Source organism: Schistocerca serialis, chromosome 9 (genome assembly GCF_023864345.2).
Source record: "Schistocerca serialis cubense isolate TAMUIC-IGC-003099 chromosome 9, iqSchSeri2.2, whole genome shotgun sequence".
Classification (NCBI taxonomy): domain Eukaryota; kingdom Metazoa; phylum Arthropoda; class Insecta; order Orthoptera; family Acrididae; genus Schistocerca; species Schistocerca serialis.
In genome coordinates this window covers 445,102,251-445,123,658 of record NC_064646.1, presented here as the reverse complement: position 1 = coordinate 445,123,658, position 21,408 = coordinate 445,102,251, and the positions used below count along the sequence as shown (strand labels likewise).

The following is a 21,408-nucleotide window of genomic DNA, read 5'->3' as shown; positions in this document are numbered from 1 at the left end:
TTATCTCACAAACCTGTTCGAGTGTTGCGCGTATGGGGGTCGTAAGAGCATTAACTTTGCGATCAAGGAGTGTAGTTGGTGCAAAATCTTAAAAAATGCTACATCTTAGGAAGTGGTTCTCGCATTCTTCACACTTCAGAATTACTGGGGTTTGCTGTTAACGCTGAATCAAGGCACCCCAGCCGACGCTGTGGGGCGTAATAATCGAGCTCGACACAGTCTGCAAAAGAAATAATTTTTAGCAGAGCGTGGTTTCGATCCACGGACCTCTGGGTTATGGGCCCCAGCACGCTTCCACTGCGCCACTCTGCTGGCTGGGGTTGCGCTGGCTCTTCGCCACGTGACGTGGGGACACTTGGAAAGCGTTGTCTGCGTCGCTTTCACACGCCTGTACTTAATTGCGTATCATCTCCCACAGCTCTCAGCTTGACTTGTCTCGACTTTGCTCGACTGACGCTACGCTGACGCTTGCAGGCTGCGATATTTACCACGATTGACTCGACATGCAGGCTGCGAGATGCACAGGAGTAACAAAGCACTCCACGATGCGTCGACATACGAAATCCACTGCCCAGCTACGCGTCGGCAACCAACAAAATTGCCGACCCTGCCAGGATTCGAACCTGGAATCTTCTGATCCGTAGTCAGACGCGTTATCCGTTGCGCCACAGGGCCAGTGGGCAGCATTTCTTTCTACGAGGCTAAGTGCAATTGGCGAAGAAACGTGTTCTCCATGGCTGAGCAAGCTCCCAAGGAAGGGTACCTCTCGTCCAGCTGCGTGGGCCGCAGTGCGCCTGCAGAGCTTAGAGCTTGCCACGCATCTGCTCTCGCTGTTCGACAGGTAGCAGAAGGCAAGGCGCGCGTTTTCCCGCGTTTTCTCGACGACCAGAGCCGGTTGATGTGCATGTAAGCGTAGCATATGAAACAAGAATAGCACGAAGCATTGGTAGTCAGGTGCCAAAGTCGCAGTATGGCATCAGGTGGCGATCGTAATGTTTCTGTGGCCCACCACTGGTTTGCAGCAAAGTGAATACCGCTAACTGAGAACACTGTGTCGTAGCCCCAGTGGCGCAATTGGTTAGGCGCACCGGGTACTTATAAGGCAGTAGCCGTGAGCAATGCCGGGGTTGTGTGAGTTCGAGCCTCACCTGGGGCATACTTTTATTTCTTAGCAGCTGTCTCTGACAGCAACAGGAGGCTAGGTTTGAGATGTATCAGCTATTTGAGTAACATAATTGTGCATTCGAGACGCTAGCTGCGTCTTCCTCGGTAGTATAGTGGTTAGTATCCCCGCCTGTCACGCGGGAGACCGGGGGTTCGATTCCCCGCCGGGGAGGCACATCCGATTTTTAATTGCTGCTTTTTCACTCTCCGAACTTAGTGTAGGACGTTTGCGGCTACTTGCACCATATCTCTCGCACACAGGCACCTGTTTACATCGCATCCTCGGTAGTATAGTGGTTAGTATCGCCGCCGGTCACGCGGGAGACCGGGGTTCGATTCCCCGCCGGGGAGATGCGATTTTTATCTCACAAACCTGTTCGAGTGTTGCGCGTATGGGGGTCGTAAGAGCATTAACTTTGCGATCAAGGAGTGTAGTTGGTGCAAAATCTTAAAAAATGCTACATCTTAGGAAGTGGTTCTCGCATTCTTCACACTTCAGAATTACTGGGTTTGCTGTTAACGCTGAATCAAGGCACCCCAGCCGACGCTGTGGGCGTAAATAATCGAGCTCGACACAGTCTGCAAAAGAAATAATTTTAGCAGAGCGTGGTTTCGATCCACGGACCTCTGGGTTATGGGCCCAGCACGCTTCCACTGCGCCACTCTGCTGGCTGGGGTTGCGCTGGCTCTTCGCCACGTGACGTGGGACACTTGGAAAGCGTTGTCTGCGTCGCTTTCACACGCCTGTACTTAATTGCGTATCATCTCCCACAGCTCTCAGCTTGACTTGTCTCGACTTTGCTCGACTGACGCTACGCTGACGCTTGCAGGCTGCGATATTTACCACGATTGACTCGACATGCAGCTGCGAGATGCACAGGAGTAACAAAGCACTCCACGATGCGTCGACATACGAAATCCACTGCCCAGCTACGCGTCGGCAACCAACAAAATGCCGACCCTGCCAGGATTCGAACCTGGAATCTTCTGATCCGTAGTCAGACGCGTTATCCGTTGCGCCACAGGGCCAGTGGCAGCATTTCTTTCTACGAGGCAAGTGCAATTGGCGAAGAAACGTGTTCTCCATGGCTGAGCAAGCTCCCAAGGAAGGTACCTCTCGTCCAGCTGCGTGGCCGCAGTGCGCCTGCAGAGCTTAGAGCTTGCCACGCATCTGCTCTCGCTGTTCGACAGGTAGCAGAAGGCAAGGCGCGCGTTTTCCCGCGTTTTCTCGACGACCAGAGCCGGTTGATGTGCATGTAAGCGTAGCATATGAAACAAGAATAGCACGAAGCATTGGTAGTCAGGTGCCAAAGTCGCAGTATGGCATCAGGTGGCGATCGTATGTTTCTGTGGCCACCACTGGTTTGCAGCAAAGTGAATACCGCTAACTGAGAACACTGTGTCGTAGCCCCAGTGGCGCAATTGGTTAGCGCACGGTACTTATAAGGCAGTAGCCGTGAGCAATGCCGGGGTTGTGAGTTCGAGCCTCACCTGGGGCATACTTTTATTTCTTAGCAGCTGTCTCTGACAGCAACAGGAGGCTAGGTTTGAGATGTATCAGCTATTTGAGTAACATAATTGTGCATTCGAGACGCTAGCTGCGTCTTCCTCGGTAGTATAGTGGTTAGTATCCCCGCCTGTCACGCGGGAGACCGGGGTTCGATTCCCCGCCGGGGAGGCACATCCGATTTTTAATTGCTGCTTTTTCACTCTCCGAACTTAGTGTAGGACGTTTGCGGCTACTTGCACCATATCTCTCGCACACAGGCACCTGTTTACATCGCATCCTCGGTAGTATAGTGGTTAGTATCGCCGCCGGTCACGCGGGAGACCGGGGTTCGATTCCCCGCCGGGGAGATGCGATTTTTATCTCACAAACCTGTTCGAGTGTTGCGCGTATGGGGGTCGTAAGAGCATTAACTTTGCGATCAAGGAGTGTAGTTGGTGCAAAATCTTAAAAAATGCTACATCTTAGGAAGTGGTTCTCGCATTCTTCACACTTCAGAATTACTGGGTTTGCTGTTAACGCTGAATCAAGGCACCCCAGCCGACGCTGTGGGCGTAATAATCGAGCTCGACACAGTCTGCAAAAGAAATAATTTTAGCAGAGCGTGGTTTCGATCCACGGACCTCTGGGTTATGGGCCCAGCACGCTTCCACTGCGCCACTCTGCTGGCTGGGGTTGCGCTGGCTCTTCGCCACGTGACGTGGGACACTTGGAAAGCGTTGTCTGCGTCGCTTTCACACGCCTGTACTTAATTGCGTATCATCTCCCACAGCTCTCAGCTTGACTTGTCTCGACTTTGCTCGACTGACGCTACGCTGACGCTTGCAGGCTGCGATATTTACCACGATTGACTCGACATGCAGCTGCGAGATGCACAGGAGTAACAAAGCACTCCACGATGCGTCGACATACGAAATCCACTGCCCAGCTACGCGTCGGCAACCAACAAAATGCCGACCCTGCCAGGATTCGAACCTGGAATCTTCTGATCCGTAGTCAGACGCGTTATCCGTTGCGCCACAGGGCCAGTGGCAGCATTTCTTTCTACGAGGCAAGTGCAATTGGCGAAGAAACGTGTTCTCCATGGCTGAGCAAGCTCCCAAGGAAGGTACCTCTCGTCCAGCTGCGTGGCCGCAGTGCGCCTGCAGAGCTTAGAGCTTGCCACGCATCTGCTCTCGCTGTTCGACAGGTAGCAGAAGGCAAGGCGCGCGTTTTCCCGCGTTTTCTCGACGACCAGAGCCGGTTGATGTGCATGTAAGCGTAGCATATGAAACAAGAATAGCACGAAGCATTGGTAGTCAGGTGCCAAAGTCGCAGTATGGCATCAGGTGGCGATCGTATGTTTCTGTGGCCACCACTGGTTTGCAGCAAAGTGAATACCGCTAACTGAGAACACTGTGTCGTAGCCCCAGTGGCGCAATTGGTTAGCGCACGGTACTTATAAGGCAGTAGCCGTGAGCAATGCCGGGGTTGTGAGTTCGAGCCTCACCTGGGGCATACTTTTATTTCTTAGCAGCTATCTCTGACAGCAACAGGAGGCTAGGTTTGAGATGTATCAGCTATTTGAGTAACATAATTGTGCATTCGAGACGCTAGCTGCGTCTTCCTCGGTAGTATAGTGGTTAGTATCCCCGCCTGTCACGCGGGAGACCGGGGTTCGATTCCCCGCCGGGGAGGCACATCCGATTTTTAATTGCTGCTTTTTCACTCTCCGAACTTAGTGTAGGACGTTTGCGGCTACTTGCACCATATCTCTCGCACACAGGCACCTGTTTACATCGCATCCTCGGTAGTATAGTGGTTAGTATCGCCGCCGGTCACGCGGGAGACCGGGGTTCGATTCCCCGCCGGGGAGATGCGATTTTTATCTCACAAACCTGTTCGAGTGTTGCGCGTATGGGGGTCGTAAGAGCATTAACTTTGCGATCAAGGAGTGTAGTTGGTGCAAAATCTTAAAAAATGCTACATCTTAGGAAGTGGTTCTCGCATTCTTCACACTTCAGAATTACTGGGTTTGCTGTTAACGCTGAATCAAGGCACCCCAGCCGACGCTGTGGGCGTAATAATCGAGCTCGACACAGTCTGCAAAAGAAATAATTTTAGCAGAGCGTGGTTTCGATCCACGGACCTCTGGGTTATGGGCCCAGCACGCTTCCACTGCGCCACTCTGCTGGCTGGGGTTGCGCTGGCTCTTCGCCACGTGACGTGGGACACTTGGAAAGCGTTGTCTGCGTCGCTTTCACACGCCTGTACTTAATTGCGTATCATCTCCCACAGCTCTCAGCTTGACTTGTCTCGACTTTGCTCGACTGACGCTACGCTGACGCTTGCAGGCTGCGATATTTACCACGATTGACTCGACATGCAGCTGCGAGATGCACAGGAGTAACAAAGCACTCCACGATGCGTCGACATACGAAATCCACTGCCCAGCTACGCGTCGGCAACCAACAAAATGCCGACCCTGCCAGGATTCGAACCTGGAATCTTCTGATCCGTAGTCAGACGCGTTATCCGTTGCGCCACAGGGCCAGTGGCAGCATTTCTTTCTACGAGGCAAGTGCAATTGGCGAAGAAACGTGTTCTCCATGGCTGAGCAAGCTCCCAAGGAAGGTACCTCTCGTCCAGCTGCGTGGCCGCAGTGCGCCTGCAGAGCTTAGAGCTTGCCACGCATCTGCTCTCGCTGTTCGACAGGTAGCAGAAGGCAAGGCGCGCGTTTTCCCGCGTTTTCTCGACGACCAGAGCCGGTTGATGTGCATGTAAGCGTAGCATATGAAACAAGAATAGCACGAAGCATTGGTAGTCAGGTGCCAAAGTCGCAGTATGGCATCAGGTGGCGATCGTATGTTTCTGTGGCCACCACTGGTTTGCAGCAAAGTGAATACCGCTAACTGAGAACACTGTGTCGTAGCCCCAGTGGCGCAATTGGTTAGCGCACGGTACTTATAAGGCAGTAGCCGTGAGCAATGCCGGGGTTGTGAGTTCGAGCCTCACCTGGGGCATACTTTTATTTCTTAGCAGCTGTCTCTGACAGCAACAGGAGGCTAGGTTTGAGATGTATCAGCTATTTGAGTAACATAATTGTGCATTCGAGACGCTAGCTGCGTCTTCCTCGGTAGTATAGTGGTTAGTATCCCCGCCTGTCACGCGGGAGACCGGGGTTCGATTCCCCGCCGGGGAGGCACATCCGATTTTTAATTGCTGCTTTTTCACTCTCCGAACTTAGTGTAGGACGTTTGCGGCTACTTGCACCATATCTCTCGCACACAGGCACCTGTTTACATCGCATCCTCGGTAGTATAGTGGTTAGTATCGCCGCCGGTCACGCGGGAGACCGGGGTTCGATTCCCCGCCGGGGAGATGCGATTTTTATCTCACAAACCTGTTCGAGTGTTGCGCGTATGGGGGTCGTAAGAGCATTAACTTTGCGATCAAGGAGTGTAGTTGGTGCAAAATCTTAAAAAATGCTACATCTTAGGAAGTGGTTCTCGCATTCTTCACACTTCAGAATTACTGGGTTTGCTGTTAACGCTGAATCAAGGCACCCCAGCCGACGCTGTGGGCGTAATAATCGAGCTCGACACAGTCTGCAAAAGAAATAATTTTAGCAGAGCGTGGTTTCGATCCACGGACCTCTGGGTTATGGGCCCAGCACGCTTCCACTGCGCCACTCTGCTGGCTGGGGTTGCGCTGGCTCTTCGCCACGTGACGTGGGACACTTGGAAAGCGTTGTCTGCGTCGCTTTCACACGCCTGTACTTAATTGCGTATCATCTCCCACAGCTCTCAGCTTGACTTGTCTCGACTTTGCTCGACTGACGCTACGCTGACGCTTGCAGGCTGCGATATTTACCACGATTGACTCGACATGCAGCTGCGAGATGCACAGGAGTAACAAAGCACTCCACGATGCGTCGACATACGAAATCCACTGCCCAGCTACGCGTCGGCAACCAACAAAATGCCGACCCTGCCAGGATTCGAACCTGGAATCTTCTGATCCGTAGTCAGACGCGTTATCCGTTGCGCCACAGGGCCAGTGGCAGCATTTCTTTCTACGAGGCAAGTGCAATTGGCGAAGAAACGTGTTCTCCATGGCTGAGCAAGCTCCCAAGGAAGGTACCTCTCGTCCAGCTGCGTGGCCGCAGTGCGCCTGCAGAGCTTAGAGCTTGCCACGCATCTGCTCTCGCTGTTCGACAGGTAGCAGAAGGCAAGGCGCGCGTTTTCCCGCGTTTTCTCGACGACCAGAGCCGGTTGATGTGCATGTAAGCGTAGCATATGAAACAAGAATAGCACGAAGCATTGGTAGTCAGGTGCCAAAGTCGCAGTATGGCATCAGGTGGCGATCGTATGTTTCTGTGGCCACCACTGGTTTGCAGCAAAGTGAATACCGCTAACTGAGAACACTGTGTCGTAGCCCCAGTGGCGCAATTGGTTAGCGCACGGTACTTATAAGGCAGTAGCCGTGAGCAATGCCGGGGTTGTGAGTTCGAGCCTCACCTGGGGCATACTTTTATTTCTTAGCAGCTATCTCTGACAGCAACAGGAGGCTAGGTTTGAGATGTATCAGCTATTTGAGTAACATAATTGTGCATTCGAGACGCTAGCTGCGTCTTCCTCGGTAGTATAGTGGTTAGTATCCCCGCCTGTCACGCGGGAGACCGGGGTTCGATTCCCCGCCGGGGAGGCACATCCGATTTTTAATTGCTGCTTTTTCACTCTCCGAACTTAGTGTAGGACGTTTGCGGCTACTTGCACCATATCTCTCGCACACAGGCACCTGTTTACATCGCATCCTCGGTAGTATAGTGGTTAGTATCGCCGCCGGTCACGCGGGAGACCGGGGTTCGATTCCCCGCCGGGGAGATGCGATTTTTATCTCACAAACCTGTTCGAGTGTTGCGCGTATGGGGGTCGTAAGAGCATTAACTTTGCGATCAAGGAGTGTAGTTGGTGCAAAATCTTAAAAAATGCTACATCTTAGGAAGTGGTTCTCGCATTCTTCACACTTCAGAATTACTGGGTTTGCTGTTAACGCTGAATCAAGGCACCCCAGCCGACGCTGTGGGCGTAATAATCGAGCTCGACACAGTCTGCAAAAGAAATAATTTTAGCAGAGCGTGGTTTCGATCCACGGACCTCTGGGTTATGGGCCCAGCACGCTTCCACTGCGCCACTCTGCTGGCTGGGGTTGCGCTGGCTCTTCGCCACGTGACGTGGGACACTTGGAAAGCGTTGTCTGCGTCGCTTTCACACGCCTGTACTTAATTGCGTATCATCTCCCACAGCTCTCAGCTTGACTTGTCTCGACTTTGCTCGACTGACGCTACGCTGACGCTTGCAGGCTGCGATATTTACCACGATTGACTCGACATGCAGCTGCGAGATGCACAGGAGTAACAAAGCACTCCACGATGCGTCGACATACGAAATCCACTGCCCAGCTACGCGTCGGCAACCAACAAAATGCCGACCCTGCCAGGATTCGAACCTGGAATCTTCTGATCCGTAGTCAGACGCGTTATCCGTTGCGCCACAGGGCCAGTGGCAGCATTTCTTTCTACGAGGCAAGTGCAATTGGCGAAGAAACGTGTTCTCCATGGCTGAGCAAGCTCCCAAGGAAGGTACCTCTCGTCCAGCTGCGTGGCCGCAGTGCGCCTGCAGAGCTTAGAGCTTGCCACGCATCTGCTCTCGCTGTTCGACAGGTAGCAGAAGGCAAGGCGCGCGTTTTCCCGCGTTTTCTCGACGACCAGAGCCGGTTGATGTGCATGTAAGCGTAGCATATGAAACAAGAATAGCACGAAGCATTGGTAGTCAGGTGCCAAAGTCGCAGTATGGCATCAGGTGGCGATCGTATGTTTCTGTGGCCACCACTGGTTTGCAGCAAAGTGAATACCGCTAACTGAGAACACTGTGTCGTAGCCCCAGTGGCGCAATTGGTTAGCGCACGGTACTTATAAGGCAGTAGCCGTGAGCAATGCCGGGGTTGTGAGTTCGAGCCTCACCTGGGGCATACTTTTATTTCTTAGCAGCTGTCTCTGACAGCAACAGGAGGCTAGGTTTGAGATGTATCAGCTATTTGAGTAACATAATTGTGCATTCGAGACGCTAGCTGCGTCTTCCTCGGTAGTATAGTGGTTAGTATCCCCGCCTGTCACGCGGGAGACCGGGGTTCGATTCCCCGCCGGGGAGGCACATCCGATTTTTAATTGCTGCTTTTTCACTCTCCGAACTTAGTGTAGGACGTTTGCGGCTACTTGCACCATATCTCTCGCACACAGGCACCTGTTTACATCGCATCCTCGGTAGTATAGTGGTTAGTATCGCCGCCGGTCACGCGGGAGACCGGGGTTCGATTCCCCGCCGGGGAGATGCGATTTTTATCTCACAAACCTGTTCGAGTGTTGCGCGTATGGGGGTCGTAAGAGCATTAACTTTGCGATCAAGGAGTGTAGTTGGTGCAAAATCTTAAAAAATGCTACATCTTAGGAAGTGGTTCTCGCATTCTTCACACTTCAGAATTACTGGGTTTGCTGTTAACGCTGAATCAAGGCACCCCAGCCGACGCTGTGGGCGTAATAATCGAGCTCGACACAGTCTGCAAAAGAAATAATTTTAGCAGAGCGTGGTTTCGATCCACGGACCTCTGGGTTATGGGCCCAGCACGCTTCCACTGCGCCACTCTGCTGGCTGGGGTTGCGCTGGCTCTTCGCCACGTGACGTGGGACACTTGGAAAGCGTTGTCTGCGTCGCTTTCACACGCCTGTACTTAATTGCGTATCATCTCCCACAGCTCTCAGCTTGACTTGTCTCGACTTTGCTCGACTGACGCTACGCTGACGCTTGCAGGCTGCGATATTTACCACGATTGACTCGACATGCAGCTGCGAGATGCACAGGAGTAACAAAGCACTCCACGATGCGTCGACATACGAAATCCACTGCCCAGCTACGCGTCGGCAACCAACAAAATGCCGACCCTGCCAGGATTCGAACCTGGAATCTTCTGATCCGTAGTCAGACGCGTTATCCGTTGCGCCACAGGGCCAGTGGCAGCATTTCTTTCTACGAGGCAAGTGCAATTGGCGAAGAAACGTGTTCTCCATGGCTGAGCAAGCTCCCAAGGAAGGTACCTCTCGTCCAGCTGCGTGGCCGCAGTGCGCCTGCAGAGCTTAGAGCTTGCCACGCATCTGCTCTCGCTGTTCGACAGGTAGCAGAAGGCAAGGCGCGCGTTTTCCCGCGTTTTCTCGACGACCAGAGCCGGTTGATGTGCATGTAAGCGTAGCATATGAAACAAGAATAGCACGAAGCATTGGTAGTCAGGTGCCAAAGTCGCAGTATGGCATCAGGTGGCGATCGTATGTTTCTGTGGCCACCACTGGTTTGCAGCAAAGTGAATACCGCTAACTGAGAACACTGTGTCGTAGCCCCAGTGGCGCAATTGGTTAGCGCACGGTACTTATAAGGCAGTAGCCGTGAGCAATGCCGGGGTTGTGAGTTCGAGCCTCACCTGGGGCATACTTTTATTTCTTAGCAGCTGTCTCTGACAGCAACAGGAGGCTAGGTTTGAGATGTATCAGCTATTTGAGTAACATAATTGTGCATTCGAGACGCTAGCTGCGTCTTCCTCGGTAGTATAGTGGTTAGTATCCCCGCCTGTCACGCGGGAGACCGGGGTTCGATTCCCCGCCGGGGAGGCACATCCGATTTTTAATTGCTGCTTTTTCACTCTCCGAACTTAGTGTAGGACGTTTGCGGCTACTTGCACCATATCTCTCGCACACAGGCACCTGTTTACATCGCATCCTCGGTAGTATAGTGGTTAGTATCGCCGCCGGTCACGCGGGAGACCGGGGTTCGATTCCCCGCCGGGGAGATGCGATTTTTATCTCACAAACCTGTTCGAGTGTTGCGCGTATGGGGGTCGTAAGAGCATTAACTTTGCGATCAAGGAGTGTAGTTGGTGCAAAATCTTAAAAAATGCTACATCTTAGGAAGTGGTTCTCGCATTCTTCACACTTCAGAATTACTGGGTTTGCTGTTAACGCTGAATCAAGGCACCCCAGCCGACGCTGTGGGCGTAATAATCGAGCTCGACACAGTCTGCAAAAGAAATAATTTTAGCAGAGCGTGGTTTCGATCCACGGACCTCTGGGTTATGGGCCCAGCACGCTTCCACTGCGCCACTCTGCTGGCTGGGGTTGCGCTGGCTCTTCGCCACGTGACGTGGGACACTTGGAAAGCGTTGTCTGCGTCGCTTTCACACGCCTGTACTTAATTGCGTATCATCTCCCACAGCTCTCAGCTTGACTTGTCTCGACTTTGCTCGACTGACGCTACGCTGACGCTTGCAGGCTGCGATATTTACCACGATTGACTCGACATGCAGCTGCGAGATGCACAGGAGTAACAAAGCACTCCACGATGCGTCGACATACGAAATCCACTGCCCAGCTACGCGTCGGCAACCAACAAAATGCCGACCCCGCCAGGATTCGAACCTGGAATCTTCTGATCCGTAGTCAGACGCGTTATCCGTTGCGCCACAGGGCCAGTGGCAGCATTTCTTCCTACGAGGCAAGTGCAATTGGCGAAGAAACGTGTTCTCCATGGCTGAGCAAGCTCCCAAGGAAGGTACCTCTCGTCCAGCTGCGTGGCCGCAGTGCGCCTGCAGAGCTTAGAGCTTGCCACGCATCTGCTCTCGCTGTTCGACAGGTAGCAGAAGGCAAGGCGCGCGTTTTCCCGCGTTTTCTCGACGACCAGAGCCGGTTGATGTGCATGTAAGCGTAGCATATGAAACAAGAATAGCACGAAGCATTGGTAGTCAGGTGCCAAAGTCGCAGTATGGCATCAGGTGGCGATCGTATGTTTCTGTGGCCACCACTGGTTTGCAGCAAAGTGAATACCGCTAACTGAGAACACTGTGTCGTAGCCCCAGTGGCGCAATTGGTTAGCGCACGGTACTTATAAGGCAGTAGCCGTGAGCAATGCCGGGGTTGTGAGTTCGAGCCTCACCTGGGGCATACTTTTATTTCTTAGCAGCTGTCTCTGACAGCAACAGGAGGCTAGGTTTGAGATGTATCAGCTATTTGAGTAACATAATTGTGCATTCGAGACGCTAGCTGCGTCTTCCTCGGTAGTATAGTGGTTAGTATCCCCGCCTGTCACGCGGGAGACCGGGGTTCGATTCCCCGCCGGGGAGGCACATCCGATTTTTAATTGCTGCTTTTTCACTCTCCGAACTTAGTGTAGGACGTTTGCGGCTACTTGCACCATATCTCTCGCACACAGGCACCTGTTTACATCGCATCCTCGGTAGTATAGTGGTTAGTATCGCCGCCGGTCACGCGGGAGACCGGGGTTCGATTCCCCGCCGGGGAGATGCGATTTTTATCTCACAAACCTGTTCGAGTGTTGCGCGTATGGGGGTCGTAAGAGCATTAACTTTGCGATCAAGGAGTGTAGTTGGTGCAAAATCTTAAAAAATGCTACATCTTAGGAAGTGGTTCTCGCATTCTTCACACTTCAGAATTACTGGGTTTGCTGTTAACGCTGAATCAAGGCACCCCAGCCGACGCTGTGGGCGTAATAATCGAGCTCGACACAGTCTGCAAAAGAAATAATTTTAGCAGAGCGTGGTTTCGATCCACGGACCTCTGGGTTATGGGCCCAGCACGCTTCCACTGCGCCACTCTGCTGGCTGGGGTTGCGCTGGCTCTTCGCCACGTGACGTGGGACACTTGGAAAGCGTTGTCTGCGTCGCTTTCACACGCCTGTACTTAATTGCGTATCATCTCCCACAGCTCTCAGCTTGACTTGTCTCGACTTTGCTCGACTGACGCTACGCTGACGCTTGCAGGCTGCGATATTTACCACGATTGACTCGACATGCAGCTGCGAGATGCACAGGAGTAACAAAGCACTCCACGATGCGTCGACATACGAAATCCACTGCCCAGCTACGCGTCGGCAACCAACAAAATGCCGACCCTGCCAGGATTCGAACCTGGAATCTTCTGATCCGTAGTCAGACGCGTTATCCGTTGCGCCACAGGGCCAGTGGCAGCATTTCTTTCTACGAGGCAAGTGCAATTGGCGAAGAAACGTGTTCTCCATGGCTGAGCAAGCTCCCAAGGAAGGTACCTCTCGTCCAGCTGCGTGGCCGCAGTGCGCCTGCAGAGCTTAGAGCTTGCCACGCATCTGCTCTCGCTGTTCGACAGGTAGCAGAAGGCAAGGCGCGCGTTTTCCCGCGTTTTCTCGACGACCAGAGCCGGTTGATGTGCATGTAAGCGTAGCATATGAAACAAGAATAGCACGAAGCATTGGTAGTCAGGTGCCAAAGTCGCAGTATGGCATCAGGTGGCGATCGTATGTTTCTGTGGCCACCACTGGTTTGCAGCAAAGTGAATACCGCTAACTGAGAACACTGTGTCGTAGCCCCAGTGGCGCAATTGGTTAGCGCACGGTACTTATAAGGCAGTAGCCGTGAGCAATGCCGGGGTTGTGAGTTCGAGCCTCACCTGGGGCATACTTTTATTTCTTAGCAGCTGTCTCTGACAGCAACAGGAGGCTAGGTTTGAGATGTATCAGCTATTTGAGTAACATAATTGTGCATTCGAGACGCTAGCTGCGTCTTCCTCGGTAGTATAGTGGTTAGTATCCCCGCCTGTCACGCGGGAGACCGGGGTTCGATTCCCCGCCGGGGAGGCACATCCGATTTTTAATTGCTGCTTTTTCACTCTCCGAACTTAGTGTAGGACGTTTGCGGCTACTTGCACCATATCTCTCGCACACAGGCACCTGTTTACATCGCATCCTCGGTAGTATAGTGGTTAGTATCGCCGCCGGTCACGCGGGAGACCGGGGTTCGATTCCCCCCCGGGGAGATGCGATTTTTATCTCACAAACCTGTTCGAGTGTTGCGCGTATGGGGGTCGTAAGAGCATTAACTTTGCGATCAAGGAGTGTAGTTGGTGCAAAATCTTAAAAAATGCTACATCTTAGGAAGTGGTTCTCGCATTCTTCACACTTCAGAATTACTGGGTTTGCTGTTAACGCTGAATCAAGGCACCCCAGCCGACGCTGTGGGCGTAATAATCGAGCTCGACACAGTCTGCAAAAGAAATAATTTTAGCAGAGCGTGGTTTCGATCCACGGACCTCTGGGTTATGGGCCCAGCACGCTTCCACTGCGCCACTCTGCTGGCTGGGGTTGCGCTGGCTCTTCGCCACGTGACGTGGGACACTTGGAAAGCGTTGTCTGCGTCGCTTTCACACGCCTGTACTTAATTGCGTATCATCTCCCACAGCTCTCAGCTTGACTTGTCTCGACTTTGCTCGACTGACGCTACGCTGACGCTTGCAGGCTGCGATATTTACCACGATTGACTCGACATGCAGCTGCGAGATGCACAGGAGTAACAAAGCACTCCACGATGCGTCGACATACGAAATCCACTGCCCAGCTACGCGTCGGCAACCAACAAAATGCCGACCCTGCCAGGATTCGAACCTGGAATCTTCTGATCCGTAGTCAGACGCGTTATCCGTTGCGCCACAGGGCCAGTGGCAGCATTTCTTTCTACGAGGCAAGTGCAATTGGCGAAGAAACGTGTTCTCCATGGCTGAGCAAGCTCCCAAGGAAGGTACCTCTCGTCCAGCTGCGTGGCCGCAGTGCGCCTGCAGAGCTTAGAGCTTGCCACGCATCTGCTCTCGCTGTTCGACAGGTAGCAGAAGGCAAGGCGCGCGTTTTCCCGCGTTTTCTCGACGACCAGAGCCGGTTGATGTGCATGTAAGCGTAGCATATGAAACAAGAATAGCACGAAGCATTGGTAGTCAGGTGCCAAAGTCGCAGTATGGCATCAGGTGGCGATCGTATGTTTCTGTGGCCACCACTGGTTTGCAGCAAAGTGAATACCGCTAACTGAGAACACTGTGTCGTAGCCCCAGTGGCGCAATTGGTTAGCGCACGGTACTTATAAGGCAGTAGCCGTGAGCAATGCCGGGGTTGTGAGTTCGAGCCTCACCTGGGGCATACTTTTATTTCTTAGCAGCTGTCTCTGACAGCAACAGGAGGCTAGGTTTGAGATGTATCAGCTATTTGAGTAACATAATTGTGCATTCGAGACGCTAGCTGCGTCTTCCTCGGTAGTATAGTGGTTAGTATCCCCGCCTGTCACGCGGGAGACCGGGGTTCGATTCCCCGCCGGGGAGGCACATCCGATTTTTAATTGCTGCTTTTTCACTCTCCGAACTTAGTGTAGGACGTTTGCGGCTACTTGCACCATATCTCTCGCACACAGGCACCTGTTTACATCGCATCCTCGGTAGTATAGTGGTTAGTATCGCCGCCGGTCACGCGGGAGACCGGGGTTCGATTCCCCCCCGGGGAGATGCGATTTTTATCTCACAAACCTGTTCGAGTGTTGCGCGTATGGGGGTCGTAAGAGCATTAACTTTGCGATCAAGGAGTGTAGTTGGTGCAAAATCTTAAAAAATGCTACATCTTAGGAAGTGGTTCTCGCATTCTTCACACTTCAGAATTACTGGGTTTGCTGTTAACGCTGAATCAAGGCACCCCAGCCGACGCTGTGGGCGTAATAATCGAGCTCGACACAGTCTGCAAAAGAAATAATTTTAGCAGAGCGTGGTTTCGATCCACGGACCTCTGGGTTATGGGCCCAGCACGCTTCCACTGCGCCACTCTGCTGGCTGGGGTTGCGCTGGCTCTTCGCCACGTGACGTGGGACACTTGGAAAGCGTTGTCTGCGTCGCTTTCACACGCCTGTACTTAATTGCGTATCATCTCCCACAGCTCTCAGCTTGACTTGTCTCGACTTTGCTCGACTGACGCTACGCTGACGCTTGCAGGCTGCGATATTTACCACGATTGACTCGACATGCAGCTGCGAGATGCACAGGAGTAACAAAGCACTCCACGATGCGTCGACATACGAAATCCACTGCCCAGCTACGCGTCGGCAACCAACAAAATGCCGACCCTGCCAGGATTCGAACCTGGAATCTTCTGATCCGTAGTCAGACGCGTTATCCGTTGCGCCACAGGGCCAGTGGCAGCATTTCTTTCTACGAGGCAAGTGCAATTGGCGAAGAAACGTGTTCTCCATGGCTGAGCAAGCTCCCAAGGAAGGTACCTCTCGTCCAGCTGCGTGGCCGCAGTGCGCCTGCAGAGCTTAGAGCTTGCCACGCATCTGCTCTCGCTGTTCGACAGGTAGCAGAAGGCAAGGCGCGCGTTTTCCCGCGTTTTCTCGACGACCAGAGCCGGTTGATGTGCATGTAAGCGTAGCATATGAAACAAGAATAGCACGAAGCATTGGTAGTCAGGTGCCAAAGTCGCAGTATGGCATCAGGTGGCGATCGTATGTTTCTGTGGCCACCACTGGTTTGCAGCAAAGTGAATACCGCTAACTGAGAACACTGTGTCGTAGCCCCAGTGGCGCAATTGGTTAGCGCACGGTACTTATAAGGCAGTAGCCGTGAGCAATGCCGGGGTAGTGAGTTCGAGCCTCACCTGGGGCATACTTTTATTTCTTAGCAGCTGTCTCTGACAGCAACAGGAGGCTAGGTTTGAGATGTATCAGCTATTTGAGTAACATAATTGTGCATTCGAGACGCTAGCTGCGTCTTCCTCGGTAGTATAGTGGTTAGTATCCCCGCCTGTCACGCGGGAGACCGGGGTTCGATTCCCCGCCGGGGAGGCACATCCGATTTTTAATTGCTGCTTTTTCACTCTCCGAACTTAGTGTAGGACGTTTGCGGCTACTTGCACCATATCTCTCGCACACAGGCACCTGTTTACATCGCATCCTCGGTAGTATAGTGGTTAGTATCGCCGCCGGTCACGCGGGAGACCGGGGTTCGATTCCCCGCCGGGGAGATGCGATTTTTATCTCACAAACCTGTTCGAGTGTTGCGCGTATGGGGGTCGTAAGAGCATTAACTTTGCGATCAAGGAGTGTAGTTGGTGCAAAATCTTAAAAAATGCTACATCTTAGGAAGTGGTTCTCGCATTCTTCACACTTCAGAATTACTGGGTTTGCTGTTAACGCTGAATCAAGGCACCCCAGCCGACGCTGTGGGCGTAATAATCGAGCTCGACACAGTCTGCAAAAGAAATAATTTTAGCAGAGCGTGGTTTCGATCCACGGACCTCTGGGTTATGGGCCCAGCACGCTTCCACTGCGCCACTCTGCTGGCTGGGGTTGCGCTGGCTCTTCGCCACGTGACGTGGGACACTTGGAAAGCGTTGTCTGCGTCGCTTTCACACGCCTGTACTTAATTGCGTATCATCTCCCACAGCTCTCAGCTTGACTTGTCTCGACTTTGCTCGACTGACGCTACGCTGACGCTTGCAGGCTGCGATATTTACCACGATTGACTCGACATGCAGCTGCGAGATGCACAGGAGTAACAAAGCACTCCACGATGCGTCGACATACGAAATCCACTGCCCAGCTACGCGTCGGCAACCAACAAAATGCCGACCCTGCCAGGATTCGAACCTGGAATCTTCTGATCCGTAGTCAGACGCGTTATCCGTTGCGCCACAGGGCCAGTGGCAGCATTTCTTTCTACGAGGCAAGTGCAATTGGCGAAGAAACGTGTTCTCCATGGCTGAGCAAGCTCCCAAGGAAGGTACCTCTCGTCCAGCTGCGTGGCCGCAGTGCGCCTGCAGAGCTTAGAGCTTGCCACGCATCTGCTCTCGCTGTTCGACAGGTAGCAGAAGGCAAGGCGCGCGTTTTCCCGCGTTTTCTCGACGACCAGAGCCGGTTGATGTGCATGTAAGCGTAGCATATGAAACAAGAATAGCACGAAGCATTGGTAGTCAGGTGCCAAAGTCGCAGTATGGCATCAGGTGGCGATCGTATGTTTCTGTGGCCACCACTGGTTTGCAGCAAAGTGAATACCGCTAACTGAGAACACTGTGTCGTAGCCCCAGTGGCGCAATTGGTTAGCGCACGGTACTTATAAGGCAGTAGACGTGAGCAATGCCGGGGTTGTGAGTTCGAGCCTCACCTGGGGCATACTTTTATTTCTTAGCAGCTGTCTCTGACAGCAACAGGAGGCTAGGTTTGAGATGTATCAGCTATTTGAGTAACATAATTGTGCATTCGAGACGCTAGCTGCGTCTTCCTCGGTAGTATAGTGGTTAGTATCCCCGCCTGTCACGCGGGAGACCGGGGTTCGATTCCCCGCCGGGGAGGCACATCCGATTTTTAATTGCTGCTTTTTCACTCTCCGAACTTAGTGTAGGACGTTTGCGGCTACTTGCACCATATCTCTCGCACACAGGCACCTGTTTACATCGCATCCTCGGTAGTATAGTGGTTAGTATCGCCGCCGGTCACGCGGGAGACCGGGGTTCGATTCCCCGCCGGGGAGATGCGATTTTTATCTCACAAACCTGTTCGAGTGTTGCGCGTATGGGGGTCGTAAGAGCATTAACTTTGCGATCAAGGAGTGTAGTTGGTGCAAAATCTTAAAAAATGCTACATCTTAGGAAGTGGTTCTCGCATTCTTCACACTTCAGAATTACTGGGTTTGCTGTTAACGCTGAATCAAGGCACCCCAGCCGACGCTGTGGGCGTAATAATCGAGCTCGACACAGTCTGCAAAAGAAATAATTTTAGCAGAGCGTGGTTTCGATCCACGGACCTCTGGGTTATGGGCCCAGCACGCTTCCACTGCGCCACTCTGCTGGCTGGGGTTGCGCTGGCTCTTCGCCACGTGACGTGGGACACTTGGAAAGCGTTGTCTGCGTCGCTTTCACACGCCTGTACTTAATTGCGTATCATCTCCCACAGCTCTCAGCTTGACTTGTCTCGACTTTGCTCGACTGACGCTACGCTGACGCTTGCAGGCTGCGATATTTACCACGATTGACTCGACATGCAGCTGCGAGATGCACAGGAGTAACAAAGCACTCCACGATGCGTCGACATACGAAATCCACTGCCCAGCTACGCGTCGGCAACCAACAAAATGCCGACCCTGCCAGGATTCGAACCTGGAATCTTCTGATCCGTAGTCAGACGCGTTATCCGTTGCGCCACAGGGCCAGTGGCAGCATTTCTTTCTACGAGGCAAGTGCAATTGGCGAAGAAACGTGTTCTCCATGGCTGAGCAAGCTCCCAAGGAAGGTACCTCTCGTCCAGCTGCGTGGCCGCAGTGCGCCTGCAGAGCTTAGAGCTTGCCACGCATCTGCTCTCGCTGTTCGACAGGTAGCAGAAGGCAAGGCGCGCGTTTTCCCGCGTTTTCTCGACGACCAGAGCCGGTTGATGTGCATGTAAGCGTAGCATATGAAACAAGAATAGCACGAAGCATTGGTAGTCAGGTGCCAAAGTCGCAGTATGGCATCAGGTGGCGATCGTATGTTTCTGTGGCCACCACTGGTTTGCAGCAAAGTGAATACCGCTAACTGAGAACACTGTGTCGTAGCCCCAGTGGCGCAATTGGTTAGCGCACGGTACTTATAAGGCAGTAGACGTGAGCAATGCCGGGGTTGTGAGTTCGAGCCTCACCTGGGGCATACTTTTATTTCTTAGCAGCTGTCTCTGACAGCAACAGGAGGCTAGGTTTGAGATGTATCAGCTATTTGAGTAACATAATTGTGCATTCGAGACGCTAGCTGCGTCTTCCTCGGTAGTATAGTGGTTAGTATCCCCGCCTGTCACGCGGGAGACCGGGGTTCGATTCCCCGCCGGGGAGGCACATCCGATTTTTAATTGCTGCTTTTTCACTCTCCGAACTTAGTGTAGGACGTTTGCGGCTACTTGCACCATATCTCTCGCACACAGGCACCTGTTTACATCGCATCCTCGGTAGTATAGTGGTTAGTATCGCCGCCGGTCACGCGGGAGACCGGGGTTCGATTCCCCGCCGGGGAGATGCGATTTTTATCTCACAAACCTGTTCGAGTGTTGCGCGTATGGGGGTCGTAAGAGCATTAACTTTGCGATCAAGGAGTGTAGTTGGTGCAAAATCTTAAAAAATGCTACATCTTAGGAAGTGGTTCTCGCATTCTTCACACTTCAGAATTACTGGGTTTGCTGTTAACGCTGAATCAAGGCACCCCAGCCGACGCTGTGGGCGTAATAATCGAGCTCGACACAGTCTGCAAAAGAAATAATTTTAGCAGAGCGTGGTTTCGATCCACGGACCTCTGGGTTATGGGCCCAGCACGCTTCCACTGCGCCACTCTGCTGGCTGGGGTTGCGCTGGCTCTTCGCCACGTGACGTGGGACACTTGGAAAGCGTTGTCTGCGTCGCTTTCACACGCCTGTACTTAATTGCGTATCATCTCCCACAGCTCTCAGCTTGACTTGTCTCGACTTTGCTCGACTGACGCTACGCTGACGCTTGCAGGCTGCGATATTTACCACGATTGACTCGACATGCAGCTGCGAGATGCACAGGAGTAACAAAGCACTCCACGATGCGTCGACATACGAAATCCACTGCCCAGCTACGCGTCGGCAACCAACAAAATGCCGACCCTGCCAGGATTCGAACCTGGAATCTTCTGATCCGTAGTCAGACGCGTTATCCGTTGCGCCACAGGGCCAGTGGCAGCATTTCTTTCTACGAGGCAAGTGCAATTGGCGAAGAAACGTGTTCTCCATGGCTGAGCAAGCTCCCAAGGAAGGTACCTCTCGTCCAGCTGCGTGGCCGCAGTGCGCCTGCAGAGCTTAGAGCTTGCCACGCATCTGCTCTCGCTGTTCGACAGGTAGCAGAAGGCAAGGCGCGCGTTTTCCCGCGTTTTCTCGACGACCAGAGCCGGTTGATGTGCATGTAAGCGTAGCATATGAAACAAGAATAGCACGAAGCATTGGTAGTCAGGTGCCAAAGTCGCAGTATGGCATCAGGTGGCGATCGTATGTTTCTGTGGCCACCACTGGTTTGCAGCAAAGTGAATACCGCTAACTGAGAACACTGTGTCGTAGCCCCAGTGGCGCAATTGGTTAGCGCACGGTACTTATAAGGCAGTAGACGTGAGCAATGCCGGGGTTGTGAGTTCGAGCCTCACCTGGGGCATACTTTTATTTCTTAGCAGCTGTCTCTGACAGCAACAGGAGGCTAGGTTTGAGATGTATCAGCTATTTGAGTAACATAATTGTGCATTCGAGACGCTAGCTGCGTCTTCCTCGGTAGTATAGTGGTTAGTATCCCCGCCTGTCACGCGGGAGACCGGGGTTCGATTCCCCGCCGGGGAGGCACATCCGATTTTTAATTGCTGCTTTTTCACTCTCCGAACTTAGTGTAGGACGTTTGCGGCTACTTGCACCATATCTCTCGCACACAGGCACCTGTTTACATCGCATCCTCGGTAGTATAGTGGTTAGTATCGCCGCCGGTCACGCGGGAGACCGGGGTTCGATTCCCCGCCGGGGAGATGCGATTTTTATCTCACAAACCTGTTCGAGTGTTGCGCGTATGGGGGTCGTAAGAGCATTAACTTTGCGATCAAGGAGTGTAGTTGGTGCAAAATCTTAAAAAATGCTACATCTTAGGAAGTGGTTCTCGCATTCTTCACACTTCAGAATTACTGGGTTTGCTGTTAACGCTGAATCAAGGCACCCCAGCCGACGCTGTGGGCGTAATAATCGAGCTCGACACAGTCTGCAAAAGAAATAATTTTAGCAGAGCGTGGTTTCGATCCACGGACCTCTGGGTTATGGGCCCAGCACGCTTCCACTGCGCCACTCTGCTGGCTGGGGTT

General features: G+C 52.8%; 55 non-coding genes across 55 annotated transcripts; 27 read left to right on the top strand and 28 right to left on the bottom strand.

The window, feature by feature from the left end:
• Positions 1-602: 602 nt before the first annotated feature.
• Positions 603-675, bottom strand: Trnar-acg (transfer RNA arginine (anticodon ACG)). Its single transcript has one exon. It is a non-coding gene; the product is annotated as a tRNA-Arg (tRNA).
• A 588-nt stretch (positions 676-1,263) lies between these two features.
• Positions 1,264-1,336, top strand: Trnad-guc (transfer RNA aspartic acid (anticodon GUC)). Its single transcript has one exon. It is a non-coding gene; the product is annotated as a tRNA-Asp (tRNA).
• Positions 1,337-1,761: 425 nt separating this feature from the next.
• Positions 1,762-1,833, bottom strand: Trnam-cau (transfer RNA methionine (anticodon CAU)). Its single transcript has one exon. It is a non-coding gene; the product is annotated as a tRNA-Met (tRNA).
• Positions 1,834-2,120: 287 nt separating this feature from the next.
• Positions 2,121-2,193, bottom strand: Trnar-acg (transfer RNA arginine (anticodon ACG)). The gene has a single exon. It is a non-coding gene; the product is annotated as a tRNA-Arg (tRNA).
• A 378-nt stretch (positions 2,194-2,571) lies between these two features.
• Trnai-uau (transfer RNA isoleucine (anticodon UAU)) lies at positions 2,572-2,663 on the top strand. Its single transcript is given in 2 exon segments — positions 2,572-2,609; positions 2,628-2,663. It is a non-coding gene; the product is annotated as a tRNA-Ile (tRNA).
• A 107-nt stretch (positions 2,664-2,770) lies between these two features.
• Positions 2,771-2,842, top strand: Trnad-guc (transfer RNA aspartic acid (anticodon GUC)). Its single transcript has one exon. It is a non-coding gene; the product is annotated as a tRNA-Asp (tRNA).
• Positions 2,843-3,266: 424 nt separating this feature from the next.
• Trnam-cau (transfer RNA methionine (anticodon CAU)) lies at positions 3,267-3,338 on the bottom strand. The gene has a single exon. It is a non-coding gene; the product is annotated as a tRNA-Met (tRNA).
• A 287-nt stretch (positions 3,339-3,625) lies between these two features.
• On the bottom strand, positions 3,626-3,698 carry Trnar-acg (transfer RNA arginine (anticodon ACG)). Its single transcript has one exon. It is a non-coding gene; the product is annotated as a tRNA-Arg (tRNA).
• Positions 3,699-4,076: 378 nt separating this feature from the next.
• On the top strand, positions 4,077-4,168 carry Trnai-uau (transfer RNA isoleucine (anticodon UAU)). Its single transcript is given in 2 exon segments — positions 4,077-4,114; positions 4,133-4,168. It is a non-coding gene; the product is annotated as a tRNA-Ile (tRNA).
• Positions 4,169-4,275: 107 nt separating this feature from the next.
• Trnad-guc (transfer RNA aspartic acid (anticodon GUC)) lies at positions 4,276-4,347 on the top strand. The gene has a single exon. It is a non-coding gene; the product is annotated as a tRNA-Asp (tRNA).
• Positions 4,348-4,771: 424 nt separating this feature from the next.
• On the bottom strand, positions 4,772-4,843 carry Trnam-cau (transfer RNA methionine (anticodon CAU)). Its single transcript has one exon. It is a non-coding gene; the product is annotated as a tRNA-Met (tRNA).
• A 287-nt stretch (positions 4,844-5,130) lies between these two features.
• On the bottom strand, positions 5,131-5,203 carry Trnar-acg (transfer RNA arginine (anticodon ACG)). Its single transcript has one exon. It is a non-coding gene; the product is annotated as a tRNA-Arg (tRNA).
• Positions 5,204-5,581: 378 nt separating this feature from the next.
• On the top strand, positions 5,582-5,673 carry Trnai-uau (transfer RNA isoleucine (anticodon UAU)). The gene is given in 2 exon segments: positions 5,582-5,619; positions 5,638-5,673. It is a non-coding gene; the product is annotated as a tRNA-Ile (tRNA).
• A 107-nt stretch (positions 5,674-5,780) lies between these two features.
• Trnad-guc (transfer RNA aspartic acid (anticodon GUC)) lies at positions 5,781-5,852 on the top strand. The gene has a single exon. It is a non-coding gene; the product is annotated as a tRNA-Asp (tRNA).
• A 424-nt stretch (positions 5,853-6,276) lies between these two features.
• Trnam-cau (transfer RNA methionine (anticodon CAU)) lies at positions 6,277-6,348 on the bottom strand. Its single transcript has one exon. It is a non-coding gene; the product is annotated as a tRNA-Met (tRNA).
• A 287-nt stretch (positions 6,349-6,635) lies between these two features.
• On the bottom strand, positions 6,636-6,708 carry Trnar-acg (transfer RNA arginine (anticodon ACG)). The gene has a single exon. It is a non-coding gene; the product is annotated as a tRNA-Arg (tRNA).
• Positions 6,709-7,086: 378 nt separating this feature from the next.
• On the top strand, positions 7,087-7,178 carry Trnai-uau (transfer RNA isoleucine (anticodon UAU)). Its single transcript is given in 2 exon segments — positions 7,087-7,124; positions 7,143-7,178. It is a non-coding gene; the product is annotated as a tRNA-Ile (tRNA).
• A 107-nt stretch (positions 7,179-7,285) lies between these two features.
• Trnad-guc (transfer RNA aspartic acid (anticodon GUC)) lies at positions 7,286-7,357 on the top strand. Its single transcript has one exon. It is a non-coding gene; the product is annotated as a tRNA-Asp (tRNA).
• Positions 7,358-7,781: 424 nt separating this feature from the next.
• On the bottom strand, positions 7,782-7,853 carry Trnam-cau (transfer RNA methionine (anticodon CAU)). Its single transcript has one exon. It is a non-coding gene; the product is annotated as a tRNA-Met (tRNA).
• Positions 7,854-8,140: 287 nt separating this feature from the next.
• Positions 8,141-8,213, bottom strand: Trnar-acg (transfer RNA arginine (anticodon ACG)). Its single transcript has one exon. It is a non-coding gene; the product is annotated as a tRNA-Arg (tRNA).
• Positions 8,214-8,591: 378 nt separating this feature from the next.
• Trnai-uau (transfer RNA isoleucine (anticodon UAU)) lies at positions 8,592-8,683 on the top strand. Its single transcript is given in 2 exon segments — positions 8,592-8,629; positions 8,648-8,683. It is a non-coding gene; the product is annotated as a tRNA-Ile (tRNA).
• Positions 8,684-8,790: 107 nt separating this feature from the next.
• Trnad-guc (transfer RNA aspartic acid (anticodon GUC)) lies at positions 8,791-8,862 on the top strand. Its single transcript has one exon. It is a non-coding gene; the product is annotated as a tRNA-Asp (tRNA).
• Positions 8,863-9,286: 424 nt separating this feature from the next.
• Trnam-cau (transfer RNA methionine (anticodon CAU)) lies at positions 9,287-9,358 on the bottom strand. The gene has a single exon. It is a non-coding gene; the product is annotated as a tRNA-Met (tRNA).
• Positions 9,359-9,645: 287 nt separating this feature from the next.
• Positions 9,646-9,718, bottom strand: Trnar-acg (transfer RNA arginine (anticodon ACG)). The gene has a single exon. It is a non-coding gene; the product is annotated as a tRNA-Arg (tRNA).
• A 378-nt stretch (positions 9,719-10,096) lies between these two features.
• Trnai-uau (transfer RNA isoleucine (anticodon UAU)) lies at positions 10,097-10,188 on the top strand. Its single transcript is given in 2 exon segments — positions 10,097-10,134; positions 10,153-10,188. It is a non-coding gene; the product is annotated as a tRNA-Ile (tRNA).
• A 107-nt stretch (positions 10,189-10,295) lies between these two features.
• Positions 10,296-10,367, top strand: Trnad-guc (transfer RNA aspartic acid (anticodon GUC)). The gene has a single exon. It is a non-coding gene; the product is annotated as a tRNA-Asp (tRNA).
• A 424-nt stretch (positions 10,368-10,791) lies between these two features.
• Trnam-cau (transfer RNA methionine (anticodon CAU)) lies at positions 10,792-10,863 on the bottom strand. The gene has a single exon. It is a non-coding gene; the product is annotated as a tRNA-Met (tRNA).
• A 287-nt stretch (positions 10,864-11,150) lies between these two features.
• Trnar-acg (transfer RNA arginine (anticodon ACG)) lies at positions 11,151-11,223 on the bottom strand. The gene has a single exon. It is a non-coding gene; the product is annotated as a tRNA-Arg (tRNA).
• Positions 11,224-11,601: 378 nt separating this feature from the next.
• On the top strand, positions 11,602-11,693 carry Trnai-uau (transfer RNA isoleucine (anticodon UAU)). The gene is given in 2 exon segments: positions 11,602-11,639; positions 11,658-11,693. It is a non-coding gene; the product is annotated as a tRNA-Ile (tRNA).
• Positions 11,694-11,800: 107 nt separating this feature from the next.
• On the top strand, positions 11,801-11,872 carry Trnad-guc (transfer RNA aspartic acid (anticodon GUC)). The gene has a single exon. It is a non-coding gene; the product is annotated as a tRNA-Asp (tRNA).
• A 424-nt stretch (positions 11,873-12,296) lies between these two features.
• Positions 12,297-12,368, bottom strand: Trnam-cau (transfer RNA methionine (anticodon CAU)). The gene has a single exon. It is a non-coding gene; the product is annotated as a tRNA-Met (tRNA).
• Positions 12,369-12,655: 287 nt separating this feature from the next.
• On the bottom strand, positions 12,656-12,728 carry Trnar-acg (transfer RNA arginine (anticodon ACG)). The gene has a single exon. It is a non-coding gene; the product is annotated as a tRNA-Arg (tRNA).
• Positions 12,729-13,106: 378 nt separating this feature from the next.
• On the top strand, positions 13,107-13,198 carry Trnai-uau (transfer RNA isoleucine (anticodon UAU)). The gene is given in 2 exon segments: positions 13,107-13,144; positions 13,163-13,198. It is a non-coding gene; the product is annotated as a tRNA-Ile (tRNA).
• A 107-nt stretch (positions 13,199-13,305) lies between these two features.
• On the top strand, positions 13,306-13,377 carry Trnad-guc (transfer RNA aspartic acid (anticodon GUC)). Its single transcript has one exon. It is a non-coding gene; the product is annotated as a tRNA-Asp (tRNA).
• Positions 13,378-13,801: 424 nt separating this feature from the next.
• On the bottom strand, positions 13,802-13,873 carry Trnam-cau (transfer RNA methionine (anticodon CAU)). The gene has a single exon. It is a non-coding gene; the product is annotated as a tRNA-Met (tRNA).
• Positions 13,874-14,160: 287 nt separating this feature from the next.
• On the bottom strand, positions 14,161-14,233 carry Trnar-acg (transfer RNA arginine (anticodon ACG)). Its single transcript has one exon. It is a non-coding gene; the product is annotated as a tRNA-Arg (tRNA).
• Positions 14,234-14,611: 378 nt separating this feature from the next.
• On the top strand, positions 14,612-14,703 carry Trnai-uau (transfer RNA isoleucine (anticodon UAU)). The gene is given in 2 exon segments: positions 14,612-14,649; positions 14,668-14,703. It is a non-coding gene; the product is annotated as a tRNA-Ile (tRNA).
• Positions 14,704-14,810: 107 nt separating this feature from the next.
• Positions 14,811-14,882, top strand: Trnad-guc (transfer RNA aspartic acid (anticodon GUC)). The gene has a single exon. It is a non-coding gene; the product is annotated as a tRNA-Asp (tRNA).
• Positions 14,883-15,306: 424 nt separating this feature from the next.
• Trnam-cau (transfer RNA methionine (anticodon CAU)) lies at positions 15,307-15,378 on the bottom strand. Its single transcript has one exon. It is a non-coding gene; the product is annotated as a tRNA-Met (tRNA).
• Positions 15,379-15,665: 287 nt separating this feature from the next.
• Trnar-acg (transfer RNA arginine (anticodon ACG)) lies at positions 15,666-15,738 on the bottom strand. The gene has a single exon. It is a non-coding gene; the product is annotated as a tRNA-Arg (tRNA).
• Positions 15,739-16,116: 378 nt separating this feature from the next.
• On the top strand, positions 16,117-16,208 carry Trnai-uau (transfer RNA isoleucine (anticodon UAU)). The gene is given in 2 exon segments: positions 16,117-16,154; positions 16,173-16,208. It is a non-coding gene; the product is annotated as a tRNA-Ile (tRNA).
• A 107-nt stretch (positions 16,209-16,315) lies between these two features.
• Positions 16,316-16,387, top strand: Trnad-guc (transfer RNA aspartic acid (anticodon GUC)). The gene has a single exon. It is a non-coding gene; the product is annotated as a tRNA-Asp (tRNA).
• A 424-nt stretch (positions 16,388-16,811) lies between these two features.
• Trnam-cau (transfer RNA methionine (anticodon CAU)) lies at positions 16,812-16,883 on the bottom strand. Its single transcript has one exon. It is a non-coding gene; the product is annotated as a tRNA-Met (tRNA).
• A 287-nt stretch (positions 16,884-17,170) lies between these two features.
• On the bottom strand, positions 17,171-17,243 carry Trnar-acg (transfer RNA arginine (anticodon ACG)). Its single transcript has one exon. It is a non-coding gene; the product is annotated as a tRNA-Arg (tRNA).
• A 378-nt stretch (positions 17,244-17,621) lies between these two features.
• Positions 17,622-17,713, top strand: Trnai-uau (transfer RNA isoleucine (anticodon UAU)). Its single transcript is given in 2 exon segments — positions 17,622-17,659; positions 17,678-17,713. It is a non-coding gene; the product is annotated as a tRNA-Ile (tRNA).
• Positions 17,714-17,820: 107 nt separating this feature from the next.
• Trnad-guc (transfer RNA aspartic acid (anticodon GUC)) lies at positions 17,821-17,892 on the top strand. The gene has a single exon. It is a non-coding gene; the product is annotated as a tRNA-Asp (tRNA).
• A 424-nt stretch (positions 17,893-18,316) lies between these two features.
• Trnam-cau (transfer RNA methionine (anticodon CAU)) lies at positions 18,317-18,388 on the bottom strand. Its single transcript has one exon. It is a non-coding gene; the product is annotated as a tRNA-Met (tRNA).
• Positions 18,389-18,675: 287 nt separating this feature from the next.
• On the bottom strand, positions 18,676-18,748 carry Trnar-acg (transfer RNA arginine (anticodon ACG)). Its single transcript has one exon. It is a non-coding gene; the product is annotated as a tRNA-Arg (tRNA).
• Positions 18,749-19,126: 378 nt separating this feature from the next.
• Positions 19,127-19,218, top strand: Trnai-uau (transfer RNA isoleucine (anticodon UAU)). The gene is given in 2 exon segments: positions 19,127-19,164; positions 19,183-19,218. It is a non-coding gene; the product is annotated as a tRNA-Ile (tRNA).
• Positions 19,219-19,325: 107 nt separating this feature from the next.
• On the top strand, positions 19,326-19,397 carry Trnad-guc (transfer RNA aspartic acid (anticodon GUC)). Its single transcript has one exon. It is a non-coding gene; the product is annotated as a tRNA-Asp (tRNA).
• Positions 19,398-19,821: 424 nt separating this feature from the next.
• Positions 19,822-19,893, bottom strand: Trnam-cau (transfer RNA methionine (anticodon CAU)). The gene has a single exon. It is a non-coding gene; the product is annotated as a tRNA-Met (tRNA).
• A 287-nt stretch (positions 19,894-20,180) lies between these two features.
• Trnar-acg (transfer RNA arginine (anticodon ACG)) lies at positions 20,181-20,253 on the bottom strand. Its single transcript has one exon. It is a non-coding gene; the product is annotated as a tRNA-Arg (tRNA).
• A 378-nt stretch (positions 20,254-20,631) lies between these two features.
• Positions 20,632-20,723, top strand: Trnai-uau (transfer RNA isoleucine (anticodon UAU)). The gene is given in 2 exon segments: positions 20,632-20,669; positions 20,688-20,723. It is a non-coding gene; the product is annotated as a tRNA-Ile (tRNA).
• Positions 20,724-20,830: 107 nt separating this feature from the next.
• Positions 20,831-20,902, top strand: Trnad-guc (transfer RNA aspartic acid (anticodon GUC)). The gene has a single exon. It is a non-coding gene; the product is annotated as a tRNA-Asp (tRNA).
• A 424-nt stretch (positions 20,903-21,326) lies between these two features.
• Positions 21,327-21,398, bottom strand: Trnam-cau (transfer RNA methionine (anticodon CAU)). The gene has a single exon. It is a non-coding gene; the product is annotated as a tRNA-Met (tRNA).
• Between the last annotated feature and the right edge of the window lie 10 nt (positions 21,399-21,408).